Source organism: Macaca fascicularis, chromosome 5 (genome assembly GCF_037993035.2).
Source record: "Macaca fascicularis isolate 582-1 chromosome 5, T2T-MFA8v1.1".
Lineage (NCBI taxonomy): Eukaryota > Metazoa > Chordata > Mammalia > Primates > Cercopithecidae > Macaca > Macaca fascicularis.
The window spans coordinates 189,299,704-189,321,774 of record NC_088379.1 but is presented as its reverse complement, the minus strand read 5'-3'; the positions used below and the strand labels follow the sequence as shown (position 1 = coordinate 189,321,774).

Below are 22,071 nucleotides of genomic sequence, written 5' to 3'. Positions count from 1 at the left end.
TTAGTGGATGATGGGCTCCCAAAGGCAGAGACCACGCCCTGTTCATTTTTTGTGATCCATGGCATTTGTGAGGTGATGACCCCTTCAAAAATAAAATGTGAACAAGATAATACTTGTCTTTGAAGTATCCGCTGACTGGGAAAATCAACCCATGCCTAGGAGGGTTCTCAGGGCTCCCTGCAGTGGTGCCTCACCCATGAGGTGTGAGCTACACTGGTTGGGAGTTGCATTTTCTTGGCACTCAGCACACAACCCCTTTCTGTAGTACACATTTCGCAAGTGTTTGCTGCTGAACTTTCAAAGGCAAAGGCACCATAGCAGTAGAAATTTTTTCTTTTTTTTTGAAACCCAGGCTGGAGTGCAGTGGCATGATCTCCGCTCACTGCAACCTCCACCTCCCAGGCTCAAGCAATTCTTGTGCCTCGGCCTTCTAAGAAGCTGGGATTATAGGTCCACACCACCATCCCCAGCTAATTTTTGTATTTTTAGTAGAGATGGAGTTTTGTCATGTTGGCCAGGCTGGTCTCGAGCTCCTGGGCCTCAAGCAGCCTGCCTCGGCCTCCCAAAGTGCTGGGATTACAGACATGAGCTGCCATGCCTGGTTATAGTAGTAATATTTATATTAGACCCAAACTTTGCTGTTGATATACTCAAAACAGAACTGTTTTTATTTGAAGTTTCTTTTTCACTATATATACATATTTTGAGAGGGAGTCTCACTCTATCTCCCAGGCTGGAGTGTGCAGTGGCATGATCTCAGCTCACTGCAACCTCTGCCTCCTCCTGGGTTCAAGTGATTCTCCTGCCTCAGCATCCCAAGTAGCTGGGACTACAGGCGCGTGCCACCACACCCGGCTAATTTTTGTATTTTTAGTAGAGATGGGGTTTCACTACGTTGGTCAGGCTGGTCTCGAACTCCTGACCTCATGATTTGCCCACCTCGGCTTCCCAAAGTGCTGGGATTACAGGTATAAGCCACCGCACCCGGCGTTTCACTAGATATTTTATTTGTGATGGAAACTATCTCAGCAGTTCAGATGCCTGACTGACAGCTGGGTCAGGATTGAGGTGCCATTGCCACTAAAAGCAAGGACCATGACTTTCACCCAGCTAGAGGGATTAAAGCTCTTAATGATTTGTACTCGGCCTTCCCCTCCTTTGGTACAGAAAACTGAGAATTGACTGTTACTATTTTATGTCTTTGTTACCTTTTATGTAGTATTATTTGTTATTTATTACGTAGTATTACATAGTATTATTATCTTAATCAATATAATACTCAAATAAATCCAAATAAAACAAATAATAGTATAAAGATAGTATCAATAATATAAATACTACTAACAGTCAAATCTTAAGTAATTGAAGAAATAAAAATCACAAAAAAAGATGCTGTATGCTGGACTCCATATTTGCTTATTTATACCTAACTTTTAGAAAATTCCAGCTTTCCCTCCTCTGAATTTCCTGGGTTCTATCTAAGTTCTCTGATTAATAACCTCATCTTTTGGCTCCAACTATAGATTCCTTGATTGTAGATTTAAATTCCCAAGTGGTTGTCTCACTCCCCTCCCCTAAAAGGAGCTGATTAATTAGGTTAAAGCACAGTCCCAATAACTAATTTAACTATGTTCTATTTAAGTAGTAGCTCTCTCTCTCTCTCTTTCTCTCTTGTGAGATCCTTCTATTTAATGTAAAGAAAAAAGGCCTTCTTGTCAAAATTTATTAAGATGTTACATATACCATATAATCTTCAACCTCCTAGTTCTGCTCTGATATGTATTATTTCTTTCCTTCTACTATTTCTGGGTTTGATTTATTCTTGCTGTTGTAGTCCTTGAGGTGCATCATTAAGTTGTGTATTTGACATATTTTTCTACTTTTTTGATGTAGGCATTTATTGCTATAAACTTCCCTCTTAGCATTGCTTCTGCTGTATCCCACAGGTTTTTGTATGTTGTTTATATTTTCATTTAAGAAATTAAAAAATTTTTTCTTAATGGTTGTTCAGAAGCAGGTTGTTCGATCTCCACGTATTTGTAGTTTCTGAAGTTTCTCTTTTTATTGATTTCTAGTTTGATTTCATTGTAGTCTGATAAGATACTTGATATGATTTTGATTTAAAAAATTTGTTGAGCTGGGCATGGTGACTCACGCCTGTAATCCCATCACTTTGGGAAGCTGAGGCAAGCAGATTACTTGAGCCCAGAAGTTTGAGACCAGCCTGGGCAACATGGTGAAACCCTGTCCCTACAAAAATATACAAAAAATTAGCCAGCCATGCTGGTGTGTGCCTGTAGTCCCAGCTATTTGGGAGACTGAGATGGGAGGATCACCTTAACCCCGGGGAGGTTGAGGCTGCAGTGAGCCATGAGTGCCACTGCACTCCAGTTCTGAGCGACAGAGTGAGACCCTGTCTCAAAAAACAAAAACACACAGACACATACATAAATACTCTGCAGAATCTGTGTAAGTATGTATGCATTTCCCTGCAGAGGACAAAGGGCTACATAAGGGACACTATTTGTAAAGTGTGTGTGTGTGTGTGTGTGTGTGTGTGTGTGTTTGAGATGGAGATTTTCTGAGACTGGCTATCTGGCCAATTTCAAAATTCCACAAGGATGAAAATTGGGTGGCAGGCATTTGACTTGCATAGTTATGCATTTTATTTGGTTACCCAGGTCTTCCACACAACCCATTTCATTAGTCATTAGTCAAATTCTTTTTTTTTTTTTCTTTTTGAGACAGAGTCTTGCTCTGTCACCCAGGCTGGAGTGCAGTGGCACAATTTCAGCTCACAGCAACCTCTGCCTCCCGGGTTCAAGCTATTCTTCTGCCTCAGCCTCCCGAGTAGCTGGGAACACAGGTGCGTGCCACCACACCCAGCTAATTTTTGTATTTTTAGTAGAGACAGGGTTTCACCATGTTGGCCAGGCTGGTCTTGAACTCCTGAGTTTGTGATCTACCCGCCTCCGCCTCCCAAAGTGCTGGGATTACAGGTATGAGCCACTGTGCATGGCCATAAAGGTTTTTTTCTGTAATTTTTTTGGTTTTATTTTCTTTTCTAGAAAGAAATAGGGAGGAAGGAAGAGAGGAAGGATCTGAAGTAAATCTGATAAAACAGCAGATACCAAGGTGTTTAAAAATTGCTATGTGTTTTTCTTTATACTTAAAATATTTCAAACCAAAAAAGTATTTCATCCTTGTAAACAATGAGGAAAATACACGTAAGTTTTATAAAATGCAACCCTCTCATCCAAAGAAGATTAATTTTAACATTTTGATGTATATGATTCCAGACTGTGCCATACTTTCATTTGCCTACAAGTCCTATATATAATATGGGTTGGTGCTTTTTGTTGTTTTTTTTTGGGGGGGGGGATATTTTTTGAAGAAGCCAACATTTTAAAAAAAATTCTGTTTATAAGTGGATGACTTTGAGGTTTGTTCTTTCTCTGAGTCTGCGTTGGCTGACCTTCCTTGATTTATGACGTTTTGTCACAGTTCCACAGTCCTGTTTGCAGATGTTGTGGGTTATTCTTCACCCCACTCTGTCCACTTGGGGGCTATCTCAGTCCATTTCAGATCTGAGACTGGACGGAGGCCGACACCCGTTTCCAAGCCAAGTCTCCCTGTGCGGCCGACGTTCACCAGATCACCCTCCCTCTGTGAAACGAGGTCTCCTAACGGCACCCCCTGACTTTCTGCCACCCTTCATACATTTGTCCCTTAGTATCCACAGTATTCCCCACCGGTGGATTCAATCAACCAGAAATCGAAAATAGCCTTTAATCAATTGCATCTGTACTGAACACGTACAGACTTTTTTCCTTATCATTATTCCCTAAACAACACAGTATAACAATTATTTACATTGCATTAGGTATTAGAAATAATCCAGAGAAGATTTAAAGTACACGGAGGATGTGCGTAGGCGATATGCAAATATTACGCCATTTTATATTAGGGACTTGAGCATTCCGGATTTGGTATCAGCAGAGGTCCTGGAACCAATTCCCCCAGGCATGTGGAAGGAGGATTGTGTCATTCAGGAAAAAGTACAGTCCTCTGTGGTGCTGCCCCCAGCTCCCCGCCTTCACCACTGCGCCTGCGCCTCCGAGAGTGGACTACAACTCCCAGGATGCACCGCGCCCACCACCGCCCTGGCAGCCCGACTTCCTGCCGGGCGTTTCCTGTGACTTAGGGCTCCGCCCAGTATGGGGAAAGTTTAAGGTGGAAGGGCGGTTGTTTGTCGGCTGCTTGGGAAGGTATTGGGAACAGCTTATGTTTTTCTTTCACAAAAAAGCAGCAGGCACCACAGAGAGAGTCGGCTGTCTGGGTTTTTGATGTGCACAGACCTTGCTTCTCTGAACCGAGAGAGAGATGTTTGCCCCTCACTGCGGGGGCCCAGCACAGGTGGTTCCTGCTGGCTCCTGTCCTCGGTCATCTCGTCCTTGGAGTTGTGGGAATCCCTCCTAGAGTGTGGGCTGACAATCCTGCATGTTATTGTTGTGGTGAATGTTTTCTCTTTAAGGGATTTCAGTGAGAAATTTAGAGGAACGTAGAGGAGGCTGTTGGGTATTTTACCCTGCGTGCTTCCTTTAGAGGCTGTTCTGAGCTATGGACTTTGTAATCCTTGAACCCGGGATTCTTACCATGTCCTTTTCAACTGGTTTTTTGTTACTGTGTTTGTTCTGAAGACAGTGTCCTGGGGGAATGAGACTTCTCCTTAACGCGCCGCTTGACTGACAGACACCCTTAATGTATGTAATTCATGGAAAACTACAGTCCCCACTTCACCCACCCCAAATAAGCAAAACTTCCGAGTTAGGGGTATGTCAGATTGAGATACAACAGGTTGAAGAGTGAATGGTGGCTGGAAGGTGAGCAGTTGGAAATGATTGTGAATTCCTTTCCAGTATATTGTTAAGAAGGATAGGATGGTGGCTTGACACCCATCCCTGCTATTTATTAATTCTGTTATCTCTTACGGGTTAGTTTCCCTCTTTGAGTCTCAGTTTCTTGTCTGTAAAATAAGGGTGATATTGCCTGTCCTCCCTGCTTGACAGTTTTTGTGAAGGCAGTTCAAAATAAAGTATGTCAACATAGTTCTAAATGCCACAGACTCCCAAAAGTCAGTGAGTTGGTAATCAGTAAAGTGTCCAGTGTAATGAAAGGCCAGGGCCGCTAGAAATGCCGTTCAAAAACAGACCACATCTACAAAATACCTTCACAGTAACACCTAGATTAGTGTTTGATTAAATAATTGAATTAATAATAATAATTAATAATAGCCTAGGCAAATTGACACATAAAACTAACCCTCATACCCCAGAAAGTCTTTGCTCAAATATTATGTTTTCATAACATTTAAAATTGCAGTCCTACACACGTGCACACCTTCCCTAATATTCTCTCTCCCCCTTCCCCTATCCTGTTTTCCTTTAGCATTTGTTATCTTTGAGCCATCCCTGTATTTCTTATCTCTGTGTTTATTTTCTCTGCCTTCTCTGGAATGTGAGCTCCACATGGGCAGGGAATTTTTGTCAATGTTGTGGACTGATGAATCCTCAGCACCCAGCACAGTATCTGGCACACAGTGGGCTCTTAAGAAACCTTTGCAGATGACCGAATGAAGCATTAATGTGAGCACTCAGTAAATATTTTTTTGAATGAATTTAGAGCTGGAGTTCATCATGAGATATTCCTGAACAGCCTCAGTAGAAGAGAAGTAGGAAAAGGGTAGAAAGATGGCAGATTATAGGAAAAAAGAGAAAAATTTCAGAGTTTGATATCTAAGAAGTCGAAGAATTAGCAAAGAAGGAGCACAGACTTAGGTGTCAGTTCCCTTTACCCCTTACTTAGCTGTGTAACTTTGGACAGGTTGGCTGATCTCTTTGAACCTCAGTTTCTTCGTCTGTAAACTGGGAATAGTAATACTTAGCATGTGGGGTTGTACCAGTGGTGAAAAATTGATGCATATAATGGGCTTAGCATAGGGCCTGGCCCATAGTGAGTATTTATTTAAAGAGGTGGCTGTTATCATCATCGTCATTATTCAATATCAAAGTGGGGAAATTTATAAGAAATCATAGAAGTGTACTAAAAGTAAAATTTTTGTTTTTGTTTTGTTTTGTTTTTTGTTTTGAGATGGAGTCTCGCTCTGTCACCCAGGCTGGAGTGCAGTGGCGCAGTCTCGGCTCACTGCAAGCTCCACCTCCCGGGTTTACGCCATTCTCCCGCCTCAGCCTCCCGAGTAGCTGGGACTACAGGCCCACACCACCACACCCGGCTAATTTTTTGTATTTTTAGTAGAGACAGGGTTTCACCGTGTTAGCCAGGATGGTCTTGATCTCCTGACCTCGTGATCCGCCTGCCTAGGCCTCCCAAAGTGCTGGGATTACAGGTAAAAGTTAAATTTTTGAATTTAAGTCTAGCCTGTGAAGTTGGGATGTTAAAACCTGAAACAATGTTAATACACAAGTTTGGATTGTACAGCGTCAGGGCATAGTCACTTTCCTGCCGGGTCCTTTTATTTTGTTTCAAAACAGAATGAAAATCTTTTCAGCATATATAGCCCATAAAACAGAGTAATTGACATCAAATCCTTCAGTTTGCCCCAAGCTGCCACTTAAAGTGCAGGGTTAGTTGGTTCCAGGTCAGAGGTGCCATTCATTTGCTTTCAACTGATACATGAGCGAAAAAGTACACTCTTCGCTGCTGATGTTCTGCTCACCAGGATTTTTGAGATTGTTGCTTTGGACAACAAGAGAGATGTTAGGTTCCCGCAAAGTTCCATAAAGACACTGACTCAACTCCACCATAAGTCTAACCTGTCACCATAAGTAAAGCTGAAAGTATAAACCTTCTCACCATACTATATACTATAGTATATACCTTATCACCATAAGTATAGCTCAAAGGTTTCCTAAAAGATCCAAAGGAATATACACTCACACAGAACCCTCGATATGTCATGTTGCTTGCATATCAATACAATTTCTGGTGTTCTAACAGAACTTTTAGGATTGGTCCCCTCTGATAAATGGTAATTTTCCTGATAATGTGGGTTGTGTGTTTATGTGAAAAATGCAAATTCTGAAAAAGTGTGAACCTGGTCATTCTGCACTGCATTATGCCCAATTTTAACTTCTTGCAAGGAGGCATTTGCAGTTAGGAAGAAAAGTAGATTTCATGTAGAGGAAAGATGAAGGACGGATGTTTGAGGTTTTTCTTCTGGTCTTTCTGTTTCCTGTAGTATCTGAATATAGCTAGTTACAATATTTCATGTTTATTTAAGAAGTGGGCAGATTGTGAAAAAATAGCTGCAGTGTTCTGAGTTACGATCTTGTTTCTTGGTTTCTGTTTTGCTCTGTTGTTATGAGAAATAAACGGGAGGGAGAGCCATAGTTTAAGAACGATAGATTCTTCCAGCAGTTCTTTTGTGACTCAAGGCCATTTCCTCACAGAGGGCTGTGGAATGTGTAGTAACATTCTTTGAGTGTCATTCAATCTCAGGATGGATGGACTTTGGTGGAGGACAGCGGTCACCTCAACCTTACTTCAAGAGTACAAGATATTTTCTTACCTAAATGTTACCGATGGAATCATGAAAGTACCACTATTTTGTACTCTGTTTCTCAAATGGAAAAAATACTGATTTAAACTGAATTAGTCCTTGTTCTTCTGTGTATTTAGGTTTAGGCATGCTTATAATAAAGAATTAAAACAATACTTTCACATTTATTATTTATTTATTTATTTATTTTTTGAGGCAGAGTCTCACTTTGTCACCCAGGCTGGAGTGCAATGGTGTGATCATGACTTACTTCAGCCTTGACCTCTGGGCTTAAGTAATCCTCCTGTTTCAACCTCCCAAGTAGCTGGGACCCACAGGTGTGTGCCCCCATGCCTAGCTGATTTTTAATTTTTATCTTTTGTAGAGGTGGAGTCTTGCTATATTGCCCAGGTTAATCTTGAACTCCTGACCTCAAGTGATCCTTCCACCCTGGCCTCCCAAAGTGCTGGGATTGCAGGCATGGGCCACTGTGCTCAGCCCAAATTTATTGTTTTCAAATTAAAGATGTACCTAATTGATGTCCTGTCCAAAGCATTAACATATCTTGATAAATCCTTTCAGGAGCAGTCCAGGATAAAACTGGGTATGACTCTACCCCTCGCTCTTTTTGTTTTGAAGGTAGCATGTCCAAGTCTACGTTCTTTCTGATAATGAATGCGTCTGGCAGAGATGGAAGCCTCATCTTCTGTTATTAACATTGTTTCACTGCACAACTCCAGGGGGACCTACACATCAAATCGTGATTTTTTTCAAGGAAGAGGCCATGAGTATGTATTCTCACCAGGTTCTTTTTTTTTTTGAGACGGAGTCTCCCTCTGTCACCCAGGCTGGAGTGCAGTGGCCGGATCTCAGCTCACTGCAAGCTCTGCCTCCCGGGTTCCCGCCATTCTCCTGCCTCAGCCTCCCGAGTAGCTGGGACTACAGGTGCTCGCCACCTCGCCCGGCTAGTTTTTTTGTATTTTTTAGTAGAGATGGGGTTTCACCGTGTTAGCCAGGATGGTCTCCATCTCCTGACCTCGTCTCACCAGGTTCTTAATAGGAGAGGGGGATAATTCAGGTTCTATTTAAACATTGCTCTTTTTGTTCCTGAGGTATGTCAGCTGAGGTCACTTTGTAAGGAAAATTGAGATTGTGTTCCCAAGATTCCAGCCACTTCCCAGGGACACTGGCTCGGTTCTTGTTCTTACCCAGTTCACTGTCTCAGCTTCCAGAGGACAGAACCTTACCTCACCGGATCCTTAACAGGTATCTTTTTCTCCAACTCTAGCTTCCTCCCACATTGCTTAGTTTCCCCATTTTTTCCCAACTCGTCCGGAGTCCCGATTTTTTTTTTTTTTTCTTTTTTTGAGGCATGGTCTCACTCTTGCCTAGGCTGGAGTGCAGTGGCATGATCTCGACTCACTACAAACTTCGCCTCCTGGGTACCAGCGATTCTCCTGCCTCAGGCTCCCAAGTAGCTGGGTCTACAGGCGTGTGACACCACGCTTGGCTAATTTTTGTATTTTTAGTAGAGATGGGGTTTCACCATGTTACCCAGGCTGGCCTCAAACTCCTGAGCTCAGGTAATCTGCCTGCTTCGACCTCCCAGAGTGCTGGGATTACAGGCATGAGCCATGGCAATCATAGATACAGGTATAGATTGAAGGTCTTTTTTTTCGTTCAGCAAATGGATATCTAATTGTTTCAGAATCATTGGCTGAAAAGATTATTTTTTCTTCAGGATTTCTGCAGGATTTCCTTTGTCAAAAATTAGTCATCCACGTATGTGGAAATAATTCTGTTCTCGCTGTTTCATTAGCCTATTTGCCTACCTCTATGCCAAGATAACACTGTCCTGATTACTATACCTTTATAATAAACCTTCAAATCAGGTAGTGTTAGCTCTTCAACTTCATTCTCCATTTTAGAAGTTGTTTGGGCTGTTCCAAGTCCTTTCATTTCACTGTGAATTTTAGAATTAGCTTTTCAATTTATATTAAAAACCTTGCTAAGATTGTAATTGAGATTCTCTTAAATCTGTAGATCAGTAGATTTAATTGACATATCAACAATATTGAGTCATATACATGCATGCCCATGAATAAAGTGTATTTCTCCATTCATTTAGGTCTTTAATTTCTCTGGTAAAAATTTCTTCACTAGGACATCAAAAGCACTATGCATAAAAAGAGTATTGATAAATTGGACTCACCCAAATTAAAAATTCTGCTGTTAATTTTTTAAATTAACTTTTTATTACTAATATTATTTTTGATGGACAAATCATAATTTTATACATTTATGGGGTGCAATGTGATACCTTGTATGTGTATACAATATGAAATGATTAAATCAAGCTAATTAAACATGTCCATCACCTTGCTTACTGTCATTTTTTTAGGGTGAGACATTTGAAATTTACCGTGTTATTCTGAAAAATATAATACATTATTATGACGATGATTACCTTGCCGTGCAATAGATCTCAAAGTCTATTCCCTATCTCTATCTGAAACTTGTGCGCTTTGATCAACAGCTCCTCATTCCCTGCCTCCTCACCACCCTACCACCTCAGCTGCTGGAAACCATCATTCTATTCTCTATGTCTATGAATTCAACTTATTAGATCCACAAAGAGGTAAGATTATTCAATATTTGTCTTTCTGTGCTTGTTAATTTCACTTAGCATAATGTCCTTCAGATTAATATATTTTGCTGTAAACAACAATATTTTGGGGCTAAATAATATTCCATTGTGTGTATATATATATACACACACACACGTATATATGTATGTATATATGTATATATATGTGTGTATATATACATATATATATCTCACTTAAAGAGACACTCTCAAGAGAATAAAAAGACTGGGAGGTAATATTTGAAAATCATATCTGTTAAAGGATTGGTATCTATGATATTAAGAAAACTCTCAAAAGTCAACAATAAGAAAGCAAACAACTCAATTAAAAAATGAGCAAAAGATTTGAACAGACACTTGTTCAAAGAAAGCTTCTGGATGGCAAATAAGCACATGAAAAGATGCTCAACTTCATTAGTCAGTAGAAAAATGCAAAATTTTTTATGTGTATACAATTACAGGCACAAATGCAATTTTGTTATATGCATTGATTGCATAGCAGTGAAGTAAAGGCTTTTACAGTAACCATCCCCGAATAATGTATATTGTACCTATTAAGTAATTTCTTAGGGAAATGCAAATTAAAACCACAACGAGAAACCACACCTACTGGAATGATGAAAATAAAAAAATCTGACTATATGCCAAGTGTTGTTTGGATATGGAGGATCTGGAACTCATACACTGCTGGTGGGAATATAAAATTGTGCAAATACTCTGCAAAACAGTATTGCAGTTTCTTAAAAATTTAAATGTACACCTGTCATCTGATCTGGATATTCTATTCTCATATTTAGCCCAGACAAATGAAAGCATGTGTCTATACAAAGACGTGTACCTGAATGTTCATAGAAGCTTTATTTGTAATAGCCCCAAGCTGGAAATAACCCAAATGTCCATCAGCAGGTGAATGGATAAACAAACTGTGGTATATTTAAATAGTACTCAGCAATAACAGGGAGGGAACTATTGGGGCATGCTGCAACATGGATGAATCTCAAGATTATTATGCTGTGTGAGATGAGCAAGGCAAATAAAAACATACATATTGTATGATTTCACTTATACAGATTCTACAGAATGCAAATGCATGTATAACAACAGAAAGGTGCTCGGGAAAGGAGGGGCAAGAGGGAGGGATTTCAAAGGGACCCTAGACAGCTTCCAAGGGTGATAGATATGTTCATTATTTTGAATGCGATGATGGTTTTACAAGCATCTTCATGTGCCAATACTTATTAAATTGTACATATGATATACTTTCATCCCTCAGTACCCATGGGGGATTGATTTCAGGACCCTCAAAGATACCATTTGCATATAACCTACACACATCCTCCCATATACTTTAAATCATCTCAAGATTACCGTATTAGTCCATTTTCATGCTACTGATAAAGATATACTCAAGACTGGGTAATTTATAAAGAAAACAAAAAGTTTAATGGACTCACAGTTCCATGTGGCCTGGGAGGCCTCACAATCATGGTGGAAGGTGAAAGGCATGTCTTACATGGTGGCAGACAAGAGAGAATCAGAATCAAGCAGAAGAGGAAACCCCTTATAAAATCGTCAGATCTTGTGAGACTTATTCACTACCACAAGAACAGTATGTGGGAAACTGCCCCCATGATTCAATTAACTCCCACCAGGTCCCTCCCACAACATGTGGGAATTATGGGAGCTACAATTCAATATGAGATTTGGGTGGGGACACAGCCAAACCATATCAATTACTTATAGTACCAAATACAGTGTAAATGCTGTGTTACAATACTGGATTGTTTTGGGAATAATGACAAGGGAAAAAATCTGCACATAATCAGTATAGATGCAACCATCCATTTTTTTTTTCAAATACTTTTGATCTAAATTGGTTGAATCCATGGATACAGAACCTATGGATATGGAGGCCAATTGTATATAGTTTATTGTATGTCAATTACAGCTCAATAGTCTTTCTAAATTAAAAAATGTAGCAAGAATAATATACATCTTCCCGTCACCCAGCTTCAATACTTTTCAGCATCCTGCTATTCTCTTTCAAGGAGTTTTTGTGTAAAGGGGAATGGAGAGATGGTCTGTATCTAGAAAGAGATGTGGAATCACGCAATAATTTTTGTTTTTTATTAAGGTGGGAGACATGACAGCACATCTATATGCTGAGGAAGGGTGAGGACAAACTGATGTAAGAGTAAGAGGAACTTCTGAGAGTCCTTGTGTGGGCAGGACCAGCAGGGATGGTGTCCTGTGTGCAAAGGCAGGAAGGGCCTGGGGGGAGAGGACAGCTCATCCAGACCAGCAGAGAAGACAAAGACATGAATAGCGTTTTCTTAGTATCCCACACAGACTCTTTGTTAATGATGGTGATAATATCAATGACTACAACCATAGAATAGTTAATAGGCCTTTGTATTCATTCACAAGATGAGTCACACAAATCCAGCAGTACTTGAGTTTCTTGGATGAAGTTCTCAACAAGGACACTGGGAGGATCTTGTAGGTACAAATTTCTCTGTATCTCGAGCTAGGAAGGAGTGATGGACCCCCAACCCAACTCTCCTTTGAAGCAATGCTCACTTGGTCTGAATTGGAGTGATCAATTGGTAGAGATGATAGAAAGTCCTCTGTCTGTGTATTCAGTAGAAAATTATACTGCCATTCTATTTTTTTTCAGTGTTAATGGTATTCTCATAAACAAAAGCTTCCATTCCCTGTCCCCTTGTTGGTACCACCACCATCACTCTAATTACCATTACCTATGCAACAAAAATAGCAGTAACTACCATTTAATAAGTGGTGCTGACTGAGGCCAGGAAGTCGAGGCTGCAGTGAGCCACCACAGCACTCCAGCTGGGTGACAGAGTGAGACCCTGTCTCAAAAGAAAAAAAAAAAGGAGAGCTGGGCTCCACCATCTCACTTCTCTTCACAACAGCCCTGTGTGGTAGTGTATGACTGTATCAGCCCCTGTTAACAGTTGTGGAAAATTAGGCTTACAGAATTAGGCTACTTCCTATTGTCACATCTCAGAAGCATCAGAGCCAGAATTGAAATCTAAGTCCAGGTGACTCCAAAGTCCTTGCCCTTAACAATAATTTTCTATCATACCACTTCTCTGAGTGAGAATTTTTCCTGGCAAGAGTGGATATATGCATGTTTTCCTTCCAATTCTCGTTTATTATGAAGACCACGGTTTGACAATAATAAAGGAACTCAGAAGAATGAAAATAATTCACAGTTCCAACATCCTGTTGCAGCGACTGTTTTCATTTTTCTCCCTTTCCTTTTGACCCTTATCAGTTCATACATCGTTTACATAGTTGTAAATGCAATTTTATTTTCTGCTTTTATGCTTAATGTTATACCAAACATTTTTCTTGTTGCTATTTAGTCTTTGATAGATGAACAATATTCCATTTTGTTAATGTGCCACAATTTATACAATCACCCACGATGGACGACATTCGTTTCCAGTTTCTTAGTTTTTAAATGATGCTGCAACGAACCATTTTGTTTTCCTCTCATCTTTTGTCAGTTTTTTCTTAGAATAAATTCCCAGGAGTGAGATTACCAAACAAGAATTTGAACATGTTTATGGATTTAATACTTTAAAAGGCAGTGAAATTAGGAGAGTTTGTATCTTTGATCACAGTGGATAAATTTCGCCGCTGGCAAGAACAGATTAACTACATGAATTATTGTTTAGGTGGACAAAATTAAAGACGAATGGGGAGTGACTGCTAATGGGGACAGGGCTTCTTTTCGAGGTGATGAAATGTTCTGGAATAAGATAGCGATCATGGTTGCACGACTTTGGCAATGTGCTAAGAACACTGAATTGTATGTATACTTTAAAAGGATGGGTTTTGTGGTATGTGAATTATATCTCAATAAGCTGTTATTGAAAATTAAAGAAAAAATTTCAGACACTCCTAGTAATAGTTTTAACCATTGCTATAGGAGAGTTCTAGATTTGTTTATATATTTGGAGGCAGCGTATCAATAGTGTTTAAGAGCATAAAACCATCAGTTTGAATTGTGGGGTTATGACTTATCTGCTGGGTGGCCCTTGGCAAGTGCTATAGGTTGGGTCCTCCCAAAGCCAGTGCTGAGACAAAGTTTTGGGTGCAGGGTGTTTGTTATGGATCAACACAGGGCAGGCCAATGGCAGAAGCAGGACCGGGCAGAGAAATGGGGTGGAAATGAGATGCAGGCCCAATGCAGCTGGGCCAGCCCTGCAGGAGCTCCAGACAGTCAGCGCTCCTGCACTGGACCGAAATGGCCAGACCTTTATACACTGGCCTGGCTCTGAAGCCTGCTGTGGTGTGGCCTGGGAAGGGCGTTAATGAGGGACACTGTATCTAGGACTGACCTGAACAGCTGGCAGCAGAAGGCCCACTGCGTTGGTCCCCTCCCCACAGCCAGGCAACAAGGCCAGGTCTGACCAGGGTCCTGGGTGGCACTTCTTTGTGTCTACCACAGCAAGTTGCTTTCACAGCTTTTGCCTCAGTTTCCTCACCTGCAACATTGAGATGATAACAGTATCTACCACTTAAGATTGTTAGAAAATTAAATGCCATAACACACATGAAGTACTTAGAGCAGTGCTTGTCATATAATAAATATTCAAAACATACTAGCTATTGTTGTTTTACTTTATTCTTATTTATTTATTTTGAGATGGAGTCTTGCTCTGTTCCCCAGGTTGGAGTGCAGTGGCATGATCTTAGCTCACTGCAACCTCCACCTCCTGGGTACAAGCGGTTCTCCTGCCTCAGCCTCCCTAGTAGCTGGGACTACAGGTGCCCACCACCACGCCCGGCTAATTTTTGTAGTTTTAGTAGAGATGGGGTTTCACCATATTGACCAGGCTGGTCTCGCACTCCTGACCTTCTGATCTGCCTGCCTGGGCCTCCCAAAGTGCTGTGATTACAGGCGTGAGCCACCACACCCAGCCTGCTATTATTACTTTATTATTACTCTACTGAATAATATAGTCATCTTTGCCCTGTCTATGCTAAAGAATTACCATGCAGCATATATACTGAGAAGTCTGTGAAGACTTAAACAAAAAGGCTTTATTTTTTGAAGCAGTTTAAATGCACAGCAAAATTGAGCCCTTGCTCCCACATGTGCACAGCCTCCTTCACTCTTCTGAAGACTTTTAAGAAAAGGAGTGACAGCTCTCTGAGATGGCTTATGTGTATGTTGAGGCCAGAATTGGCAGGACCTACAAGGAACGAGGTGAATGATGTTGTGAAAGCTTCCCTTCCTCCAATTCTCCATGATCTGCCTATTCCCGACAGATATTTCTGTCCCATTCAATTATTCTTGGTTATTGACAGCTTTACATGGTGAGGATGAGTTTATTGAACTCTTCCTACTGTCACAATTAACTGAGAGCAGAACCTCATGTTGAGGAAGTGAGTTTTGATAAATAGATTAGGGTTCTAGAATGGGAGGAGCTGCCTAGTGCAGGGATTAGGGGCAGTGGGCCCAGGGGCAGTGGGCCTGGATGTCACAAAGAACAGAGCATGTGCATTTATGGTGAAGGCAGCATGGACCCATGCATGCCCTGTCTGCAGAGCTGTGTGGGAGGATCCAGAGAGGAAGGGGATGCTCAGAAAGGGTGTTGGCAGGTAGTGAGGGGCCTTTACTTAGTCACAGCTTTGCCTAGGGATGACCGAATACAGTTCTAGAGAAGAAAAGATAGCCTAGATTTTTACTTTTAAGTTTTTGGGTCAATTTCAATGTCATCCACATTGGATAGCAGAAAATTTTTCTGTTGAAGCAGCTGTTTTTTAAGAAAATACTGCAAAATGGATTTTTCATGGGGGTGTGCTTTCTATGAATTTTAATACATGTGTAAGTTCATCCCCACAAATGGGATACAGAACAATTCCAGTACCAGAAAAAATTCCCTGTTCCCTATCCTTTTGGACACACTAACCTTTCATAACCATGGATCTCTTCTCCATCACTACAGCTCAAGTCAGCTCTGCTTTTAATAATCTTGCCTTTTATCTTGAGGAGTTTGCAAAAAAGAAATGTGGGCTTTGTCCCCAAACAACAGAATATACATTTTTCTCATTGCCACATGGCACTTACTCTAAAATTGATCATATAATTGGAAGTAAAACACTCCTCAGCAAATGCAAAAGAACTGAAATCATAACAAACAGTCTCTCAGACCGTAGCACAATCAGATTAGAACTCAAGATTAAGAAATTCACTCAAAACCACACAACTGCATGGAAACTGAACAATCTGCTCCTGAATGACTCTTGGGTAAATGGTGAAATTAAGGCAGAAATCAAGTTATTTGAAACTAGTGAGAACAAAGATAGAACATACCAGAATCTCTGGGATGCAGCTAAAGCAGTGTTAAGAGGGAAATTTATAGTACTAAATGCCTACATCAAAAAGCTAGAAAGATCTCAAGTTAACAACATAACATTACAACTAAAAGGACTAGAGAAACAAGAGCAAACAAACCTCAAAGCTAGCAGAAGACAAGAAATAATCAAGATCAGAGCTGAACTGAAGGAGATAGAGACACAAAAATCCCTTCAAAAATTAACAAATCCAGGATCTGATTTTTTGGAAAAATTAATAAAATAGACCACTAGCTAGACTAATAAAGAAGAAAAGAGATAAGATTCAAATACACATAATCAGAAATGATAAAGGGGATATCACCACTGATTCCACAGAAATACAATTATCAGAAAATACTATAAGCACCTTTATGCACATAAACTAGACAATCTAGAAGAAATGGATAAATTCTGGACACATACACCTGCTCAAGACTCAACCAGGAAGAAACTGAATCCCCAAATAGACCAATAACAAGTTCTGAAATTGAGGCAGTAATAAATAGCCTACCAACCAAAAAAAGCCTAGGACCAGACAGATTCACAGCTGAGAATTCTCCCAGAGGTACAAAGAAGAGCTGGCCCATTTCTAGTGAAACTATTCCAAAAAATTGAAAAAGAAGGATTCCTCTTTAACTCATTCTGTGAGACCAGCATCATCCTGATACCAAAACCTGGCCGAGATGTAACACAAAAAGAATACTTCAGGCCAATATCCTTGATGAACATCGATGCAAAAATCCTTAATAAAATACTGGCAAACCAAATCCGGCAGCATGTAAAAAGGCTTACCCACCACAATCAAGTAGGCTTCATCCCTGGAATGCAAGGTTGGTTCAACATATGCAAATCAATAACTGTGATTCATCACATAAACAGAACTAAAGGCAAAAACCACATGATTATCTCAATAGATGCAGAAAAGGCCTTTGATAAAATTCAACATCTCCTCATGTTAAAAACTCTTAATAAGCTAGGTATTGAAGGAACATACCTCAAAATAATAAGAGCCATAGATGACAAAACCACAGCCAATATCATGCTGAATGGGCAAAAACTAGATGCATTCCCCTTGAAAACTGACACAAGATAAGGATGCTCTTTCTCACCACTCCTATTCAACATAGCATTGGAAGTTCTGGATAAGGCATTCAGGCAAGAGAAAGAAATAAAACATATTCAACTAGGAAGAGAGGAAGTCAAACTATCTCTGTTTGCAGATGATATGATTGTGTATTTAGAAAACCGCTTTGTTTCAGCCCAAAACCTCCTTAAACTGATAAGCAACTTCAGCAAACTTTCAGGATACAAAATGTATGTGCAAAAATCACTAGCATTCCTACACACCAACAACAGGCAAGCAGAGAGACAAATCATGAATGAACTCCCATTCACAATTGCCACAAAAAGAATAAAATACCCAGGAATACAGCTAACAAGGGAAGTGAAGGACCTCTTCTAGGAGAACTATAAACCACTGCTCAAAGAAATCAGGGAGGACAGAAACAAAAGGAAAAAATTCCATGCCCATGGATAAGAAGAATCAATATCATGAAAATGGCCATACTGCCCAAAGCAATTTATAGATTCAATGCTATCCCCATTAAACTATCTTTGACATTCTTCACAGAATTAGAAAAAAGCTATTTTAAAATTCACATGGAACCAAAAAAGAGCCTGAATAGCCAGGACAATCCTAAGCAAAAATAACAAAGCTGGAGGCACCATGCTACCTGATTCCAAACTATACTGAAGACTACAGTAACCAAAACAGAATGGTACTGGTATAAGAATAGATACATAGACCAATGGAATAGAGAACCCAGAAATAAAACTGCACACCTACAATCATCTGATCTTCAGCAAACCTGACCAAAACAAGCAGTGGGGAAAGGAATCCCTATTTAATAAGTGGTGCTGGGAGAACTGGCTAGCCGTATGCAGAAAATTGAAACTGGACCCCTTGCTTACACCATATAAAAAATCCACTCAAGATGGATTAAAGATTTAAATGTAAAATTCCAAAACTATAAAAACCCTGGAAAAAATCTAGGTAATACCATTCAGCACATAGGCACAAGCAAAGATTTCATGATGAAGATGTCAAAAGCAATTGTAACAAAAGCAAAAATTGACAAATGGAATCTAATTAAACTAAAGAGCTTCTGCATAGCAAAAGAAACTGTCATCAGAGTCAACAGATAACCTGTGGAATGGGAGAAAATTTTTGAAATCTATCCATTTGCCAAAGGTCTAACATCCAACATATACAAGGTACTTAAATAAATTTACAAGAAAAAAACAACTTAATTAAAAAGTGAGCAAAGAACATGAACAGACATTTCTCAAAAGAAGACATACATGCAGCCAACAAACATATGAAAAAAAGCCCAACATCACTGATCATTAGAGAAATCCAAATCAAAATAAAAAAATCAAATCAAAATTCTCACTGGTGTGAGATGGTATCTCACACCAGTCAGAATGGCTATCATTACAAAGTAAAACAAAACAAAACAAAAAAACCCCACAACAGATGCTGGTAAGGTTGTGGAGAAAAAAGAATGCTTTTTACACTGTTGGTGGGAGTGTAAAATAGTTCATCCATTGTGGAAGACAATGTGGTGATTCCTCAAATACCTAAAGGCAGAAACACCCAGCAATTGACCCGGCAATCTCATTACTAAGTATATACTCAAATAAATATAAATCATTCTATTATAAAGATACATGCCTGTGTATGTTCATTGCAGCACTATTCACAATAGCAAAGACATGGAATCAACCTAAATGCCCATCAATGATAGACTGGATAAAGAAAATGTGGTACATGTATACCATGGTATACTATGCAGTCATAAAGAGCAATGAGATCATGGCCTTTGCAGGGACATGGATGGAGCTGGAAGCCATCATCCTCAGCAAACTAACACAGGAACAGAAAACCAAATACTGCATGTTCTCACTTACAAGTGGGAGCTGAATGATGAGAACACATGGACACATGGGGTAGGGGAAACAACACACACTGGGGCTAATCAGGAAGAATAACTAATGGGTACTGGGCATAATACCTAGGTGATGGGATGATCTGTGCAGGTAATCACCGTGGCACATGTTTACCTATGTAACAAACCTGCACATCCTGCACATGTACCCTTGAACTTAAAAGTTGGAAGAAACAAAAATATGAGCTTTGGAGTTGGAAAAGAAGTACTCCCTCCTCCCCTGCTATGTATGTGTATGTGATTCTGGGAGATTAACTTAATGAGAAGTGGAAAGAAAAGGTAACATATGCATAGGGTCTCCTCTTCTGAGGGTAAGTCTGTCTTCACCATCTTGCTAACTGGGATTTGCTCAGCAGATCATGGTAAGGCTAAGGAGGTGGGAGGCGGTTAGACTAGTGTGCTTTACAATGGAAGGAGCCCAATGTTACTTGGAGAAAGAAAATGAAAAAATTTTACAGGTGAAATGAGAGAGGCAAAGTGAAAAAGAGCCATCATAGGCTGAGTAACTTTCCTAAGGTTATACAGATATGCACTAGCAAATGGAGGCCTGGTGCGGTGGCTCACAGCTGTAATCCCAGCACTTTGGGCCGCTGAGGTGGGCGGATCACGAGGTCAGGAGATCGAGACCATCCTGGCTAACATGGTGAAACCCTGTCTCTACTAAAAATACAAAAAAATTAGCTGGGTGTGGTGGGGCGGGCTTGTAGTCCCAGCTACTCAGGAGGCTGAGGCAGGAGAATGGCATGAACCCAGGAGGCGGCGCTTGCAGTGAGCTGAGATCCCACCACTGTACTCCAGCCTGGGTGACAGAGCTAGACTCTGTCTCAAAAAAAAAAAACCAAAACAACAACAACAACAACAAAACAAATGGATAGCAAATAAGCACATGAAATAGATGTTCCACATGATTAGTAATTAGGGAAATGCAAATAGGAATCGTAGGGGGATACTACTATATACATATTAGCCTGGCTAAAATTAAAAAGACTATCAATACTAAGTGTTGGTAAGGATGTAGAGCAACTAGAACTCTCTTTCGTAGCTGGTTGGTATGCAAACTTATATAGCCACTTGGAAAACAGTTTGACAGATTCTTATAAAGTTAAGCATACACATACATTTTCTATACAACCTATGTCCCATTCGTGTGTATTTATTTACCCAAAAGAAAGAGAAATGTGTTTATATTAAGACTTGTATGTGAATGTTTCTAGTAGCTTTATTCATAGTAGCCCCAAACTGGAAATAACTCATATGTCCTTCATGTGATGGATGGATAAACAAATGGTAATACATCCATGCAAAGGAATACTACTCAGCAATAAAAAGGACCCAACTATTGACACTCACAACAATATGGACAAAATCAAAAGCTCCCTGCTAAGGGACAGTAGCCAGACACCAAAGGTTCTGTATTGTATGATTCATTTACATTTCATTATCTGAAAGGAAAAAGTAGGGAAAGAAAAATAAGATTAGTGATTACCACAGTCAGGAACCAGGGAAGGGGATTGACTGTAAAGGATCATGAAGAACTTTTTGGGGTGATAGAAAAGTTCTATATCTTTTTTTTTTTTTTTTTTTTTTTTTGAGACGGAGTCTCGCTCTGTCGCCCAGGCTGGAGTGCAGTGGCGCGATCTCGGCTCACTGCAAGCTCCGCCTCCCAGGTTCACGCCATTCTCCTGCCTCAGCCTCCCGAGTAGCTGGGACTACAGGCGCCCACAACCGCGCCCGGCTAATTTTTTGTATTTTTTAGTAGAGACGGAGTTTCACCGTGGTCTCGATCTCCTGACCTTGTGATCCGCCCGCCTCGGCCTCCCAAAGTGCTGGGATTACAGGCGTGAGCCACCGCGCCCGGCGAAAAGTTCTATATCTTGATCATTGTGGTAGTTACACAACCATATACATTTGTCAAAACTTGTCGAACTATACTTAAAAGGAGTGAATTTTACTTTTGTATATTATACCCACATAAACTTGACTTTAAAAAACATAATAGGCTGGGCGTGGTGGCTCAAGCCTGTAATCCCAGCACTTTGGGAGGCCGAGACGGGCGGATCATGAGGTCAGGAGATCGAGACCATCCTGGCTAACCCAGTGAAACCCCGTCTCTACTAAAAAATACAAAAAACTAGCCGGGCGAGGTGGCAGGCGCCTGTAGTCCCAGCTACTCCGGAGGCTGAGGCAGGAGAATGGCGTGAACCCGGGAGGCAGAGCTTGCAGTGAGCTGAGATCCAGCCACTGCACTCCAGCCTGGGCGACAGAGTGAGACTCCGTCTCAAAAAAAAAAAAAAAAATAAATAAATAATAATAATAATAAAAAAAAAACATAATAAATGGGCCAGGCGAGGTGGCTCATGCCTGTAATCCCAGCACTTTGGGAGGCCGAGGTGGGCAGATCACAACATCAGGAGATCAAGACCATCCTGGCCAATATAGTGAAACCCATCTCTACTAAAATATAAAAAATTAGCTGGGCA

General features: G+C 40.5%; 1 long non-coding RNA gene across 2 annotated transcripts in view; it reads left to right on the top strand.

Moving 5' to 3' along the window:
* Positions 1-4,195: 4,195 nt before the first annotated feature.
* The window catches only part of LOC102143934 (uncharacterized), a 31,506-nt gene continuing 13,630 nt past the window's right edge, over positions 4,196-22,071 (top strand). The window contains exons 1-3 of one of the 2 annotated variants that reach the window (XR_012435267.1): positions 4,196-4,763; positions 8,671-8,824; positions 10,095-10,196. This is a non-coding gene — a long non-coding RNA (uncharacterized lncRNA). Of the gene's footprint in view, positions 4,764-8,197; positions 8,347-8,670; positions 8,825-10,094; positions 10,197-22,071 lie in introns of those variants that run through there. The other variant, XR_012435266.1, reaches the window with a different exon arrangement.